The sequence below is a fragment of the Pinus tabuliformis genome, chromosome 6 (genome assembly GCF_031772625.1).
Source record: "Pinus tabuliformis cultivar Carrire ecotype Pingquan chromosome 6, CPIR1, whole genome shotgun sequence".
NCBI classification, from domain to species: domain Eukaryota; kingdom Viridiplantae; phylum Streptophyta; class Pinopsida; order Pinales; family Pinaceae; genus Pinus; species Pinus tabuliformis.
Genome location: NC_142292.1, coordinates 332128627 through 332146923, shown reverse-complemented (window position 1 = coordinate 332146923; position 18297 = coordinate 332128627).

Below are 18297 nucleotides of genomic sequence, written 5' to 3'. Positions count from 1 at the left end.
AATTAAACAACTAAGCAACAAATTTTACATCTTGACATGCCATAACATCTAACACACCTAATAATCCCTTGGCACTATGTAGCACGTGTTAGCATCCCCTGCATTTCTTGGCATGCTTTGGCACTCCCTAGCACTCCATGACACTTAGCACACCTCGTACTCGCTATCTAACACTCTCTATCACACTCTTATTCATTCATTTCCATGCATTTGAAACTACTGCTCCCTTGTGTTTCCATGGAACTTGGCCCTAACACTCCCTAGAATGTGTTGGCGCCACACCCTGGTGCCCGGAACTTATTGGCATACCTTAGCAATTCTTGGAACCCAACCAAGTCATTAAAAAAATAATTTTGTCCTTAGTCCAAAGTCTCCCTTTGTCTAAAATTGCTTTGTCCATCCCCTTATCACAATCGTAGGCTTACCTCTTTCAAGTCCTGTTATGAAATTCTCCTAACACACTTCGTCTTTGGGACACCTGAAATTCACTGACACTCTTATTCGTTTGTTTGCATGCACTTTGACCTAGTTCTCCTTTGTGAGGCCCTGACACTCCCCAACACTCCTCGACATGCATTGACACTATATGGAATGTGTTAGCATGCATTTTCATTCCTTGGCACACCCTGTCACTCCTTAGCTATCATGCCCTCATAGATACCCTTATTTTTTTTGGGACTTGGGAACAAACCAAGTCCTACCTCGACTACAACATCTTGACCAAGTTGCAATTACTATAAATATACTATGCCTTGTTCACCTAAGAATGGCCTATAACTCATCTTAGGCTACTCATGTCTAATCTTAACTCATCCAAGTTGGCAAGTTACCAAGTCAAAGCTCATGTCCAACCATTGCCATAAAACAACTAAGTAACATAGTTTACATATTGACATGCCATAGTACTTGGCACGTCTAACAATCCCTTGACACTATGTGGCACATGTTAGCATCCCGTGCATTCCTTAGCACGCTTTAGCACTCCCTAGCACAACGTACCACTCCTTGACATTCCTTAGCACTCTTGCATGCGTTGACACTACCTAACATATAATTTTGTCACTCACTCTTTAGCACATTTGGAACTCGCTAACACTCCCCATCACACACTCTTATTCATTAATTCCCATGCATTTTGAACTAGTTCTCCCTTGTGTTTCTGTCGCACTCCCTAACACTCCTTGGCACGCATTGGCACACCCTAGAATTTGGCACATCTCAGCATGTCACCCTTGCACTCTAGCTTTACTTGGCACTACCTAACATACCTTGTCACTCCCTCATTAACACACCTAGAACTCACTGACACTCCTTGTCACACACTCTTATTCATTCATTTCCATGCATTTGAAACTAGTGCTCTGTTGTGTTTCCCTGACACTCCATAACACACCCTAACATGCGTTGTCACACCCTAGCACTTGAAACATCTTGTCATGTTTCCTTGGCCTATAACATGACTTAACACTGCCTAACATACCTTATCACTCCCTCCTTAGCATACCTGGAACTCACTGACACTTCCTATCACAAACTCTTAACTGTTCATTTGCATGCATTATTTTCACCTATTGCTCCCTTGTGTTTTCCTAACACTCCTTAACACTTCCTAGCACGTGTTGGCACACCTTGGCACTTGGCACATCTTGTCCACATGTCACTCTAGCATGCTAGCATGACTTAGCGGTACCTAGCATACCATGTCACGCACTCTTATTCATGCATTTCCATGCATTTTGACCTATTTCTCCCATTTTTTTCCTTGGCACTCCCTAACACTCAGCATGCATTGTCACACCTTGGCACTTGGCACACCTTGGTATGCTTCCCTAGCACTCTAGCATGCCTTGGAACTATCTAGAATATCTTGTCACTCCCTCCTTAGCACACCTGGAACTCATTAACACTTCATTTCCATAAATTTGAAACCAGTTCTCCCTTGTGTTTCCTTGACACCTAGACCTAACATTCCCTAGCATGTGTTCACCCCACACCCTAACACTTCACACATCTTGGAAGGCCTTAGCACTTGGCATGTCTTGGCATGCCTAACATACCTTGGAATTGTCTAGCATGTGTTAGTACTTCCTATCATTCCCTAGCACACCTTGGCACTTTGTAGCTGCCATGCCCTCATAGATAATCGTATTTCTTTTGTGGATTGGGAACCCAACCAAGGCATTGGAAAAACAATGTTGTGCCCAACCCAAAGTTTCCCTTTGTTTGAAACTGTTTTGTCTAGCCCCTTATCGCAACCATATGCTTGCCTCCTACGAGTCCTATTATGAACTTCTCCTCGCACACTTCATCCTTGGGACACCTAGAATTTGCTAACATTCCTTGGCACACACTCTTATTCATTCATTTCCATGCATTTTGACCTAGTTCTCCCTTGTGATGCCCTTGTTGAAAAGTGTAACTAGGTTCATTCTTCATAATGACATGTGTAATTGTGATTTTATGTAATTAATGTAAAGAATAAAATAAAATTATTTTTGTAATGCTTGAATCATGGGTTTCATGATCAAGGAATGTTATTTTTAGTTAAAGCTCCCATTGTGAGCTATTAGGTTTGGTCATCAAGTCATAAAATTCATAGAGTCAATGTCAAAGATTGAAGACCCATTTTGGGCATGTAATCCATTGTAAAATAAACTTTATTAGCCCTTGAAGACCTTGCCACAAACTCTTCTTGATGTCAGCCTAAGGATTCTTCTAGAATGTTAAGTTAGCTTACCTATATCACAAGTCAACTTATTTTGATGTACGAAACACTATATATAGGGCAACTCAACCTCCATTTGTGGACAAGAAAATTTGGTTAAGTCTAGAATAAGAAGTGTGAAGATAACCAACGAAGAGAAGGAAATGAAGAGCGAAGATTTTGGTGTTGTTTATGGGTCTGCTTTAGGGATAATACCTCCACACGTGTAAAGGAAGGAAGAAATATCTACTGCAGAAAGGGTCGAAGGTCTTGTTGTTGTCCAAGAAGTTGAATCAAGGAAGAAGATAAACAAGGTTACAAGCCAAATTATAATAAGAGGTCATATCATCCAAACGAAGAAGATCAATGTTCAAAGGTTGTGTTTTGGGAAGTTTTAGTGTCTACGGATAAATGCTTAAACCCCTAGACTAGTATCTAAGTCTACAACAATAGTGCAAAGCATTCTCTACTTTTTCTATGACCAATAGATTAAATAAGAGGTAAAGAAGCCTACCTAAAGCTTTCACTTACTCCTTATCTTCCTTGACCAATTCTGTTGCTCCTTTCCATACTTAATCCATTTGAAGAGTACCTCCACACAGACAGAAGACAAAAACTGATCAAAGCATATGATAATGATCTGTTGATTAAAAATAGCATGGAATCAAGTACATGATACACATATGAAAGCATCAATGAATAACACAAGCATATGGAAAAATCTTTGAACACTTTATTAGCAAAAGGAAGAGTTACAACTGAATTTGCTTGATTCAGCATCACTCCTCTAGCTCAATCCCATCCTCTACTCATAACAAGCAAGACATTTTAACATCATTACAATACTTGAAATCAACTCAAGTCTCATACTAACAACATCTCCCTATAATTCAATGATTTCCAGCCAAGCCAACCGCTGATCACTTAGATGAGTGGTCTTTTTATAGGTGAATGTTATGAAACCAACTCATAAAATGATAGATCAATGCCTTATAATTCAGCCTCTTCAAGGGGGGAACCTCCTTTACATTACAAAAATGAACAATTCTTTGATGATTCAAATGACAAAACCTCCTTTCTATATATAGGAGTCTAAGGGGTCACAATATAACCAACCCGACCTAACAATACCAACATAAAGGCACAAAAATAACAATATAGGGATTTTATGGGGCACAATAATAACAATATGGGGACAATAGGGGCACAACAATATTAATAAGGGATACAAAAACAATAGTAATGGGGGAATCACTAGTATTATAGGGACCTAAGATTTCCCTCTCCTTCAAAAAGGTGTTGTCCTCAATGCTGTTGTCCTTAATGCTTGAGTAGTTCTGGATGCTTCTGTATAAAATTCTCATCTTCCCATGTGGAATCTTCAACAGATAAGTTCTTCCACTTGATGAGATACTCTGAAATTGATCGATTTTGTAGCTTTCGAGTTCTTGTTTCTGTGACTGCTTCCGGTTCCAATATAATTTTTACTTCCTCATCAAGTTGTGGCAATATTGTTTGAACTGGGAGCTTGTCGCCTATAACCTTCTTTAAACATGAAACATGGAAAAGTAGGTGCACTCGAGATGCTACAGGAAGCTCCAATTTGTATGCCATAGTACTAATCTTTTGCAACACCTTGTACGGACCATAATACTTTGGTGATAATTTATTATCCTTCTTAGCTTGCTTGAGGGACATTTGTTTATATGGTTGTAACTGTAGGAATACCCAGTCACCTGCATCAAAACTTCTTTCGCTACAATGTTGATCTGCCTATTGTTTCATTCTACTTTGTGCCAACGTGAGGTTATCCTTTAAGAGTTGGAGAACTTGTTTTTGATGCTCTATGTGATGTTCCACTGCTTGAAGCTTAGAATTTTCTCTTAAATATGATGTGATAGATGGTGGTTGATAAAGTGCCATAAATGGGGTCATTTTTGCTGCAGTATGGAAGGAAGTGTTATACCACCATTTAGCCAGAGGCACCATTTGACCCATTGTGTCTGTTTATCAGATGTAAAGAAATGAAGATATCCTCCCAAACATTTGTTTACTATCTCAGTTTGCCCATCAGATTGAGGATGATAAGATGAACTATGAGCTAACTAATTACCATGACAAGAAAATAATTCTGTCCAAAAATTTCTAGTGAAAATGGGATCTCTGTCACTTACAATAATCTTTGGGTTTCCATGTAGCTTTTGAACTGTTTCCATAAATGTAGTAGAAACAATACTAGATTTAAATGAATGTGATAATGCACGAAAGTGTGCATACTTGGTAAGTCTGTCAGCGACCACCATGATGACACTCTTTCCTTCAGAATTGGGTAAACCTATGATAAAATCCATTGAAACCTCCTCCCAACATTGGCTTGGAATGGCTAAAGGTTGTAATAGACCTAGGGTCTTAATTGTTTCAACTATATTTTGTTGGAAAACCAAACATTCTGCCACAAACTTTTGAATATCCGATTTAAGGCCAACCCAAAAAAATTCCATCTTAACCCTGTGGTAAGTTTTTCAAAATCCTGAGTGCCCTCCTAAGCGAGAAGTGTGCAATTACATAACAATATTTTGTTTGAGTTGGGAATTCTTAGAGAGGTATAAGCGATCTTTGTACCATAATGAACCATTTTTCCAGCTAAAGGTATCAGATGTACTGGAATCTTGTTGTAACTTTCGAATAAATGCCCACACTTCTTCGTCATTCTTCCATTCCTCCCTTGCTTCATTTATCCAATCTAGTTTGATAATAGAAATGGTGCACAATAACACTTCCACATCCTCATCCTTTCTTGAGAGTGCATCTGCCACAACATTTTTCTTCCCTATTTTTTAGATGATTTCAAAGTCATAACCCAACATATTTGTGACCCATTTTTGTTGCTCTTTAGAGGATAATCTTTGCTCTAAAAACTGTTTAAGACTATCATGATCCGTTTTTACCTTGAAGTGTCTTCCCATTAGGTAGGGTCGCCATTTCTTAAGTGCATGTAGTATTGCCAAAATTTCCTTCTCATAAATAGCTTCGTGTAAATACTTTCCCTTGATTGGACGACTTTCGAAAGTAATGTGTCTTTCATCTTGCATTAAAACAACACCAATTTCATTTCCTGAAGCATCACATTCCACAATAAAGGTTTTTTTGAAGTCTAGTGTAGCTAAGACCGGTGCTTGGCACTTTGCCTCTTTAAGATGTTCGAAGGCCTTTGTTGCTTCTGGAGTCCATGAAAATGCATATTTCTTCAATAACGTTGTTAGAGGTGCTATTATTCTCCCATAATTCTTAACAAACTTGCAATAATACCCTGTCAACCTGAGAAATCCTCGTAGATGCTTTATGGATGTGGGGATTTTCCATTCCTTAATGGCTTTAATTATGCTAGGGTCTACCTTAACACCTTCATGAGATACAATATGATCCAGATATTCCACCTCTTGTAATCCAAAGAAACATTTGGAGCTTTCTTCATATAATTGTTTCTCCTTTGATAATTTGAGCACCCTGTCAACATGTTCAACATGATCCTTCCAAGACTTGTTGTAGATTAGTATATCATCAAAAAATACTAACACAAATTTTCTAAGGAAGGGTTTGAAAATGGAATTCATCAAACCTTGAAATGTAGAAGGTGCATTAGTAAGGCCAAAAGGCATGACCAAAAATTCATAATGACCCTCATGAGTTCTAAATGTTGTTTTCAGAATGTCTTCAATCTTCATTCTGATTTGATGATATCCTGAACGAAGATCCAACTCGGTGAAGTAAATTGATCCATGCAATTCATCCAATAGTTCATCAATGACAGGAATGGGAAATTTATCTTTAATAGTGAGCTTATTGAGCTCCCTATAATCTGGACACATGCACCAAGATCCATCCTTCTTGTGCACCAATACTATTGGAGTAGAGAAAGAACTTTGACTATGTTGAATTATACCAGCCTCTAGCATTTATGAAACTATACGTTCAATTTCACTCTTTTGGGCATAGGGATATCTGTACGGCCTAATGTTTGGAGGAACACTTCCTGGAATCAAATGAATAGCGTGATCATGATCACGAATAGGTGGGAGACCTTTGGGAGTCTCAAATACCTTGAAATGATTGTCCAAGACTTTTTGGAGATCGGGAGTGTTAAGTTATGGTATGTTCTATGCTTATAACAGTTTACTTCTTTTTCTTATTATATTCCACCGATTAGCAATCACATGTACATAAAGTAAAGTGCAGATAGAACATTAAACGATCGACAGAAAACAAGCCAAGACAAGAGACACAAGATGTGGCGGCTAGCCAGGGACAAACCCCACAATGTGTGGGGAAACCCTTTGATCAAATCTTCTTTTATCTTCATCAAGTAGCTATCGCTCCTCTCATACCATGCTCGGGGTGCTTGCTTCAGCCCATATAGAGCTTTCTTCAACCTGCATACATGAGATTTTCGATCATAAATCTCAAATCCTTCGGGTTGCTCCACGTAGACCTCTTCTTTGATCAAGCCATGCAAGAACGCAGTATTGACATCCATCTGATGTAGGTTCCATCCTTGTGAAGCCACAAGGGCTATGATCAAGCGGATGGTCGTATATCTGGCAACAGGTGCAAATATCATAGTCTATACCTCCCTTCTGGGATAAACCACGAGCAACAAAATGAACCTTATACTTTTTCATACTTCCATTTGTTGCATGCTTTATCTTGTAAAGCCATTTTGAAGTAACAATTGTCTTGTCCAGGGTCTAGGAACTACTTCCCAGACATCATTCTCCATAATAGACTCATATTCTATGGTCATAGCATCCTTCCATACTTGATGCTTGACGGCATCTGAGAATGACGAAGGTTCATTTTGTATGATCGTGCTCATGATGGTCAGGTATCCCTGATATTTGTTAAGTTTCTTACTTTGATGGAAGGTTCCTTAGGGTGCAGCATGTCCTTCAGCATCATCAAGTATCCCCCTAAGCCATGAAGGCCTCTTCCTAGAAGAGGAAGGCCCATGTGGATGAGGATCAATCAGATCCATGGGTTCTTCTACATCAGGCATTGATTCATCATCCTTTTCTTTCGGTTCCCTGGTGTCGGCTTCTTGAGAGCTACTCAAACTCAGCAGATTGTCCACCTTGCTGAGAGCCATATCTTTGTCAAAGGTGACATCATGACTAATCACGACTTCCCTTTGACCGGTGGTGAACATTTCTTCAGGAGTTTAGGAACCCAATGCTTGATGAGGGCATCGATTTTGTCCATATATGGCGGTGATTGTAGTTTCAGCCCATAGAAACTTTGGAAGTCTTTGATCATGTAGCATGGCCCGGATAGCTTCCATCATCGTGTGGTTCTTCCTTCCCACCACACCATTCTGCTCAGGAGTAAGTGGTTTAGTAGTCTCCCTCTTAATGCCAACCTCAGGTATGCCTGAGTGAACCAATTGTAATATATCGGAGGTCTTGCTTTGGCTTGAGGGGAATGGTCCCCTTTTGAGCTTTCCTTTGGCATATCCCGGACATACACCTTCTTTCTCTACTTGGAATTCGGACATCCCTGTCACCATTTGTCTTACACCGAGTATAGCTTTATAATGAAGGGGGGAAAACCTCTAATGCCAAAGTTCGGACTGAAGAGATGTGTCATAAGACATGACACCTAGCAGACTTCCATCGACCTGATATAATGAATCAACACTAAACCCAAGAGTAAAGGCATCTTTAACATTATTTTTCTATATACATACCTTGCCATCGCTGAAGGTTACCTTGTAGCCTTTGTCTTCCGTTCCCAAGATGGACACTAGGTTCTTTTTTAGGTCAGGTGCATTTAATACATCCTAGAATTTCTAGCCTTCTTGAATGCTTGTCCTCTTCCTTGATTCCAAGCTCTCCTTTTACCTTTGCTGTTGAATTTGTCATTCCTTTTGATTGCCATCAGAGGGATTTCGAGTTGCACCACTGCATACTGTACCATGCTTCTCTAATCATGATTATCATCATGCTGCCCATGTCCATGATTTTATCCATCATAATGCTGCTCAAACTAGTGTGCATCATCATCTTGCTATCCTATATGTCCATGATCTCATGTTGCCCTTTATGTCCATGATCTCATTTACCATGATGCTCATGACCTCATACATAGTGACTTGTTGCATCGTCATTTTCTTCTAGCCTTAGGTCCAGCCTTTCCTTTTGATTTAGTCCCAGAATTATTTCTTTTCTTTGCATGAGAAGAAAAAACAGCAAGAGGACCTTTAGGCAAGGGCATTTCCTGCTCTTCTACCCTTATTTGTTCTTGAATGCATCTAGCCATTAATTCATCGAAACTAGGAATTACATTATTGTTCAGAAGAGTAGTCCTGAACACATACCATTCAGATGGTAATCCTCCGAGAGTTGTGAGTTCCATTTCTCTGTCAGTAATGGTTTCCCCAATAGATAGGAGATCGTTCTTGATCTGGGTGATTCTTAAAAAGTATGCTTGCATACTTTCATCTTTACCCTTCTTGATTTCCCTCAACTTATTTCTAAGAAACAAAACTTGATTTGCATCATTAACTTTAAATAAACTCACCAGTCTGTCGTAGATTTCCTTGGAGGTGTCTAGATCAGAGATGTAGGCCACCAAGTGCTTGTCGATAAAGTCCCGAATGATCTTCTTTGTTTTGACTTCTCCATTTTTCCATTTGTTCCAGGCAGCAGCAGATGCATTTGATGAAGGCTCAACAATATTGCCTCTTACATGGTCCAGCACTCCTTGATCTTCAAGGGTTAGATCGATAGACATCTTCCATCCGTGATAGTCAGCTTTCTCACGGAGCTTGTCTTCAGCAGGAAAGAGTGTTGAGGACCCCATAGTTCTTTTAGGATAGCCTTGCCAATCTTCTCTTCAATGATTGCTCTTGCTCTTGCTCGGGCTTTGTCTTCACCTCAGCTCTGATACCATGTTAAGTTATGGTATGTTCTATGCTTATAACAGTTTACTTATTTTTCTTATTATATTCCACCGATTAGCAATCACATGTACATAAAGTAAAGTGCAGATAGAACATTAAACGATTGACAGAAAACAAGCCAAGACAAGAGACACAAGATGTGGCGGCTAGCCAGGGACAAACCCCACAATGTGTGGGGAAACCCTTTGATCAAATCTTCTGTTATCTTCAATAATTCAGCAGAGAGAAATAGTACAATAAATCTGATTCATATCAGCAGTAGCAAACCCTAGATCAGTAGCATCAGCATTAGCAGCTTCACTATCAAACTAGGGCAGACCATAACTCACAAACCGACAGTCGGATTGACTTCATTCCACCACCAAAAGTTTCGGCTTTCAAAGGAGGTTCAGATGAGGAGATCTTCTAGGCCACACAAGTCAATCTTTACTTCTGCATTTGCAGCTTCAGTTTCAGCAGTTTCCGGCTTCAAACTAGGGCAGTCGATATCTTGCAAACCGTTCGTCGGATTGACTTCATTCCACCACCAAAAGTTGTGGCTTTCAAAGGAGGTTTAGATGAACCTACAGCGCAGTTCCAAAGAGGAGATCTTCTAGGCCACGCAAGTCAATCTTTACTTCTGCAGTTGCAGCTTCAAATTCAACAGCTTCTGGCTTCACATGTGTGAGAGAGAGAGACCCATTTCAGCGCAGTAGAGAAGAGACTCATATCTGCGCAGTAGAGAGAGAGAGATGTGATGAGATGAGTGAGTCCAAATGAGGAAAAGTCCTCTTATATTTATACACAACGTTGGTGGGTGAATAGATGCGACTGTTGGGCTTCTGAGCCTACATGAGTTGTAGGTCGGCTTGATAATAATTCCATAATCAAAATAAATTCATATCTCCATGAATACTTATCGGAATTGGATGATATTTATATCAATCCTACACCTCTCGACGAGAGGAATCTAATAAATATATTATTAGCCATGAATAAGATGACCCACATGAAGTTTTTCCCTGGTTGCCAATTTTAACAGGGAGAAATAGATGATTTCATTGTGGAAACATCTAGTGAAGATAATTGTGAAACTACACCTCGTTGTTCCTTCTTTAGAAGCTTTGTCATACGATTAGAGATGATTTTCTTTCCTAGTTTCCCTAAAATACCCCTCAATTCAACTTCCTTTCCTTCCACAGAAAATTTCATGAAATTTTTTTGAAAATTAAAAGCTATTGTACCCAAGGATTGTAGCCATTGGACTCCTAGTACAACATCAGCACCACCCATTGGAATGGAAAGAATTGGACTATTCAATACATATTCTTCCAGGGATAACTTGATATTATGGCACTTTCCAGAGAAATTTATGGTTCCTCTACTTGCAACCATCACTTAACACTCTAGTGCTGGATATGAGAAGAAATTAAATTCTTTGGCTATCTTACAATGAATAAAATTGTGGCTACTTTTGAATCAATCAACACTATTACCTTTTTCTTCTTGATATGTCCTTCTATCTTGATAGTTTAAGGAGTGGTAGTTCCAACCAATGCATTACAAGATATGGTCGGATTCATTTCTTCTTTATCCAGGGTTTGTTCCTGGAGTATATCCTCTTCTTTTGAAATTTCTTGTTCCTTTTCTTCCTCCTCTTCATAATCTATGTAGAATAATTTCTTCTCAGCACACTTATGACCTTTAGTGTATTTTCTATCACAACTGTAACAAAGCTTGTTTGCAATTTCTTCTTCCAATTGTTGTGGTTTCAACCTTGTAGGTTGTGGAAGGCTAGGGGCAACAACACTTCCATCTTTATAGTTGTGAGTGGTATGCTTCCTGGTTGCCATAATTTTGCTTTCCATATTTCTTGCTAACCTAAATGCCTTCTCCAATGAATCAGGTTCCCAAAGGAAAACCTCATGTTGGATATTATCCTTTAAAGTCCCTATGAACACATCAATCCTATGCTCCTCTAGAATATCTTTTACCCTTATGTTCAATTTTTGGAAGTCCTCAATGTGCTCCATCATTGAACCCTTTTGTTTGAGATTCATCAATTGGCTAAAAAAAGTGTTGCTTTTCATATCCTCATAATGTGCTGTCATTTCTTCCATAGAAATTTCCCAAGTGACAATTTGTTTACAAGAGCAAAGCCATCGATACCATATAAATTGATTTGGTTCGAAATATAAAGTTGCAATACATACCTTTTGTGTGTTTTGCACATTATGGAGATCGAAAAATTGCTCCACCTGTAGTATCCATGTTCCGGGATCCTTGCCATCAAACTTCCTCATATCAATTTTTGGAACATGGTGGGTCTTTAATCCAACATTAGAGTCTATGAAATCATGATTAACATTTATTTTGTTCTCATCATGAGTTTCATTTACTACCCTTTCACCATTAGTGACCATTTCTTGTAGCAACTTATTCAAATTTGTCTTCAATTCTTCCATCTTATCGTCCATGCCATTCATCTTAGCTTCCATGTCATCCATCTTAGCTTCCATATTAACTTGCATTCCATTCATATTAGCTTCCATACCATTCATCTTGGCTTCATTTACCTTTACTGAGAATGAAATTTGTTGTACTTGGTCTTGTAATTTTGATATATCATGTTACATTTCTTCCTCTTCTTCACGAGTCATGCTAGAGCTCTCAGGTTGCTTACTAGGTGTTTCCATTTTCTTTCTTCGGGCATCAATTACTGATAATAATGCTTCACTATGCCCTTCGAATTCCTTCAAACTAATTTTTCAAACCAAGCTTATGCAAAAAATTTTAAAAATCTACACACCTTTTTTCACTTTGTAGGAGCTCGATATTGCATCTAATGTATCTCTGTAATTTTGGATCTTCCAGTTCTAAATTATGACCTGTAGTAGCCCTCTTCATCCTCTTTCCAATGCCACTAGTCTGATCAAATGTAGATTCTCCAAGAAAGAGTTATGCACAATCTCCCAAGATAACCTAATTATATACCTTTTCAAAAGAGCGAACTTGTATGAAGTACCACATGTCACTATTTTGAATTTAGGATCTAAAAAATCTATACAGGAAACTATAGTCTGTCCTCTTTCTGTAACTTCTTACAAAATTTCAATCTGATGCTCAAACCAAAAGTTATGACTATTTTCCCCAGGTCACCTATTTGTAATGTAATTCGAGAGTCTGCAAAAAGGCCAACTTCCTCAGATCATATCTCTGCAAATATAGCATGAAAATCTCTAAAATTTGGATCCAGGGTTTAGAACGATTTCAACCCAAATGGTTTTTTTTTTAGTATCTGAAATGTTGCAAAAAAAAAGTTATAGCGAAAATTCCACGATGACCTGTTTGGAGAATAAAAACCCTAGAATCTAAAGCTCTGATACCAAATGTTATGAAACCAACTCACAAAAAGATAGAAAAGATAGATCAACGCCTTATAATTCAACCTCTTCAAGGGGGCAACCTCCTTTACATTACACAAATAAACAATTCTTTTATGATTCAAATGACAAAACCTCCTTTCTATATATAGGAGTCTAAGGGGTCACAATATAACCAAGGCGACCTAACAATAACAATATAAAGGCATAAAAATAACAATAGAGGGATTCTATGGGGCACAATAATAACAATATGGGGACAATATGGGCACAACAATATTAATAAGGGACACAACGACAATAGTAATGGGAGAATCACTAGTATTATGGGGACCTAACAATGAATTAAGGAAGTTATGCCATAAATGGTGATAATGAATGCCCTCCCAAACTTAGAATTTAGTTCCATGGAGGATGGGATAAAGGGATTGATGTTCCTTAACTCCCTACCTCATCCAAATTCAAGCTCAAAGGATTAGATAAAGTTGGGAAACTTCTAGATGCATCCAATGGATAAGAATATTCACAAACCCCAATGCAATTTCGCTCAAATTAGCCCAGCGTAGGCCAAAGAGGGCTCAAGTGCACTGCATAGCACCCTATCAGTGTATGGACTGCACTGCAGTGCACCCTAATGAAGGCCTACCTATGCTGATCTTCTTAGAGGTAGTTTTTGGATGATTTCAGTCATGGAACTTCTTGGGAAGCTAGGCATTTTGATGGTTGACTTCTTTAGGGCATGTAACAACTGAATTAGGGTTTGATGGGCCCCAATAGTACTGATCTGTATGTTGGGGTTGATGTGCCCAAATGGATCTGTAATAGTTTCCCTGTAAATCATGAAGTCGTAAATATGTACGTTGAGTGAAATTATTTATCATGTGGAGAGGAGGTTTCAAAGTGGAAGGTGACCTGCATCATTTACAATACATATATCATGATAATTTGATTTTTTCTCATGAACTTGCTAAGGGAAGGCATACCTGTGCTTAGCTTATAAACTTCCATTACATATACAAATATAGTCATCTACAGATATAGACCCATGAATGGATGACCATGAATGTAAGGCCATTGTACATTTGATTTAGTACTCCTAAAAATATCGCAACCTGGATGGATGAAACTAGATCCAGGGTTTGCAATCTCGTTCAATATTTCGCTCAATTCCAAGTATAACCATGTGAATAGATGATCTGAAGTCAAACATGGGAAGACATTGTCTGATTACCCTTCAATGATGTAATCCGTTAATAGATGCGAGAGGAATCACCGATAATGATGATGACCCTAAAGGTACTACAGTACATTTCGCATGGTGTGAATAAATGATTTGATGTCGAACACCATACAAAATCTTTCAGTTGAAGGCTAGTGATGTCAACCTATCGCCAGAAGTGAGAAACCTGCCATTGATGTATGCAAGCCTCAAGGTACTGAAGGGTTGTTTCTAAGTCAACTTCTTGGATAATGTGTTGATTTCGACAAGAAAAGATTCGTTGTAGGAGGGCCTTGATATATCCCACATCAACGACATGAAATGAGGTAAATGATTTTGGAGATGAAAAACGACTGACGACAGAAGGTTTAGGAATGGAAGTCATGAAAATGAAGGTTTACAATATTGCAAAGGGTGAAGTTTGAACTGAATGACTTCTCTTGAACATGTCGGTGACACTAAGATGAATTGGTAGCATTGACCCAAAACAAAGTAATGGATGGTATTATAGACCAACAACGTGATAACCATCAAGCTGAATGACCCAACCCACATAGTCACGGTGATGAGGTGAAAGTTTCATGTTCAAGAGTGAATTGCTACCATAAATTGTTTTCCCTTTTTTCCAATTTTCCCCAGTCATTGCTGACAAGTACCTCTTTATTTTTATCAAGCTTGAGGAGGATAACATATGCTTGTTGTATAATTTCACCCTTAGGGTGAATCCATTGCTATTTGATGCATTAACGAGTCTAGCAAAGGTGAAACTCGATCCCTTTCATGTTTAGAGAGTTTGAAAAGGGATGAAAAGAAAACTCCACAAGTTATTTTTCATAAGTCAATCTCTCAAGTCCGAAAAAACATAAAATAATACAAGAGAGATATCATTTTCAATTTGTTAACTAGCTGGAAAGGACAAGCACTCGACAATCCTTTCATATTTAGGGAGTATAAAAAGAGCTTAAAGAGGACTCCATTTTGAGGAATGAGTGGTGTCTAGGATAGCATTTGGTTCAGGTGATGTTGGAACTTCTCAAAACATGTTGATTTATGTGAAGAGGTTGGCTTATATGACCACTCATTGCAACTGTTCCTCAAAAAGGGTAAAACAACCAAGTGAAAGTATATGATCAGCTAAATGGATGGTGGCGATGGGATGAAAACAACTAAGGCTCATTTGATGGAAAAGGATGATAGAATGGCAATCATTAGGGTTAAAATGGAAATGGGTTCATTTTTACACAAGCTTGAACCATAGGGAACTATGCTTGGATTCAGTTTCATGTTTACAGAAGCTTGTAATGACAAAATATGCTTAGATTTAGTTTCATTTTTACACAGGCTTAAAATGAAAAACTATTCTTTAGATTGGTTTACATGCCCCCAGCATGATGAAAGGGAGAGTCTCCTATAACTAGATGGAAGTCACTACGGTGAAGCAAGATGGTTATCCAACACCTTTTTGGCTTTGTCCAAATAGGGACAAAGGTGAATGGGGTGATTCCCTTCACATAACCTACAGGGAAACTTAACATTACGACTAGGTGTCTACCCCCCAAGTTTCATTACATTCACCTATGTAGGCTACTTGTGGCTATCAGGTGTATGGAATGGAGGTTCATCTATGAGATCAAGTGAAAGACTTGACTAGGATTTTACGAAATCTACTCAAAGACTCTACTTGGAACTTTGCTTCAGGGTACCTTGTTTCATTTTTTAATGAGCTTGACACAAGACAAGGAACTTTGTTCAAATTCCTTGTTTCATTTTTTAACGAGCTTAACACAAGACAAGGAACTATGCTCATATTCCTTGTTTCATTTTTTAATGAGGTTGACACAAGACAAGGAACTATCCTCATGGACCTGTTTCCTTTTTTAACGAGGTTGACACAGTAAAAGAATTATCCTCATATTCCTTGTTTCAATTTTTAACAAAGTTGACACAAGACCAGGATCTATGCTCGCATGCCTATTTCATTGTTTAACGAGGTTGACACAGTAAAAGAACTATCCTCATGGATCTTGGATCATAAGTCATAAGAGGTCATGAAGGGGAGATCTGGTTCTAATGCACCCAATACATGATGTACAACATCATTGAATTGATCGTCAGTTGATGTAGGTAAGGAATGGGTTGCCACATAATTAACCCATGGCAGGGACGATGCCATTGGTACAAAAGGATCGTTTAGGGAAGATGGTTGATTGGAAGCCATATTTGGACTAGGAAATGAAATTTGGTCAACGGTGACAGTTCTGCCTTCAAGTGGGAAACAAATCACTTGAAAGACTATTGAAACAATAGCTCCCATGTCATAAACATAGTCATGCCCTAGAAGTAAATTGTAATCTAAATGGCCTGGGACTACCATCATGTTCAGATAAACGATTCTTCCTCCCAAAGTAATGGGTAATTGAGGGAGGATCCCAAATGATTGATTGGTTCCTCTGTTAAAAGCCAACGGATTCTAGGTGACTAGCACAAGTGGCGACGAACTGAGTGCTTTCCAAGCAGTTGAGGAAAGGATACTCACAGATGCACCTTCATCTATAATAGTGCCAGATACAATCATATTACAAACCTGTACTATGATCTGGAAAGGCACATAAGAAGGAAGACAGAATCTTGCTAGTCGATTCCAATCAAAGGAAGTGACTAGACTACATGGAAGGGGTACCATAGAAACAGGAGAATTAACCCCTTGAGTTATGAGAACGGGAGGATTTTCCTCCTGTCTTGATGGAACAGGAGGACTGCCCCCAAGCTCATTAGAATCTCAAGAAACAAAAAGAACCTAACTAGTATCATATTCACTCTCTTTGGGAAAGGTACAATTAACTGAAGGTGAAACCGGATCAACTATTACCTCGACCTATTCATTTGGGTCGAGTATAGACTCATAGGATTCACTTTCAGAGAGAGTGGGTTTGACCGACAGTTGATTTTGGTTAGTCAATTCATCAACTAGTGAAGGACTTAGGGTGAGTTTCCTATAACCAGATGGAAGACGCTGTGGTGAAAGAGGATGGTTATCCACGACTCTTTTGGCTTCATCCAGATAGGGACAAAGGTGAATGGGGTGATTCCCTTCACATAACCTATAGGGAAAGTTAACTTTACCCTTGTTTCCATGAAATTTATTACCAATAGTTGATGGTGTGTTACCAACATGATTTCCAGAGGTTGATGACACAGGATGATGTGAATGGGAAGACCATTCTTCTAAGATATGAGTAATATTAGGACAATTTCAAAGAATATTGTCTCCCGTACAAAGTTGGCATGGATATCGAACTTTGTGAGGCTTGATGGACGGTTTCTCATCAGTTGTTGCATTCAAAGCGATAATTGCTTGGTTTCCCCTCTACTGAATTTGTTTCTTCTTCGCCTTCTTCCCTTTCTTCTTCTTCTTCACCACCTAGTTACTATTACCAATACTTTCACCAGCCGAAGAGGAAGAAGGGGAGGAAGAAACAACCGAGGAAGAAGGCAAAGGGTCAACTTTAGGATCAACTGGAGGTTGATCTTGTCCAGTTGGAGGTGTACTCGATTGTGGAGAAATCACGACATTTTGAAACAAGGAGGTTGAAAACAACCATACTGGAAAGCCAATGGTAAATCCCGGAAGGGAAAATGTAGCCATATATGGAGCACCAATATTTCCAAAAGAAGAAAAAGGACTAGGATTCCCATCAAAAGGAATTCCTTGATCGGTGGACTCTAGATTCGTTACCATATGTTTCAACCTAAGATCAACTAAGGATCGAGCGTGGAGGATGTTGTTTGTGGTCAGTTAATTTTATTTTAATCAAAGTAAAATAACAAAAAAAAAAGGGATAATCTAGGAAAAAGGTTTACCAAGCAACTATGAACTACAGAATACCTCCTGGCGAACAGAGAAGTACGGGCAGGAAATCTCCCCGAATGTTTTGTTCAGTGTATCACAGTGTACAAGGTGGCCAACTCGGTTACCTAAGGATGGATAGCAACCTAGTGTTGTCCTCCGATATATACCCGAAAGTACGTGGAATCCCAATTCGTATAAGCTCTGTCT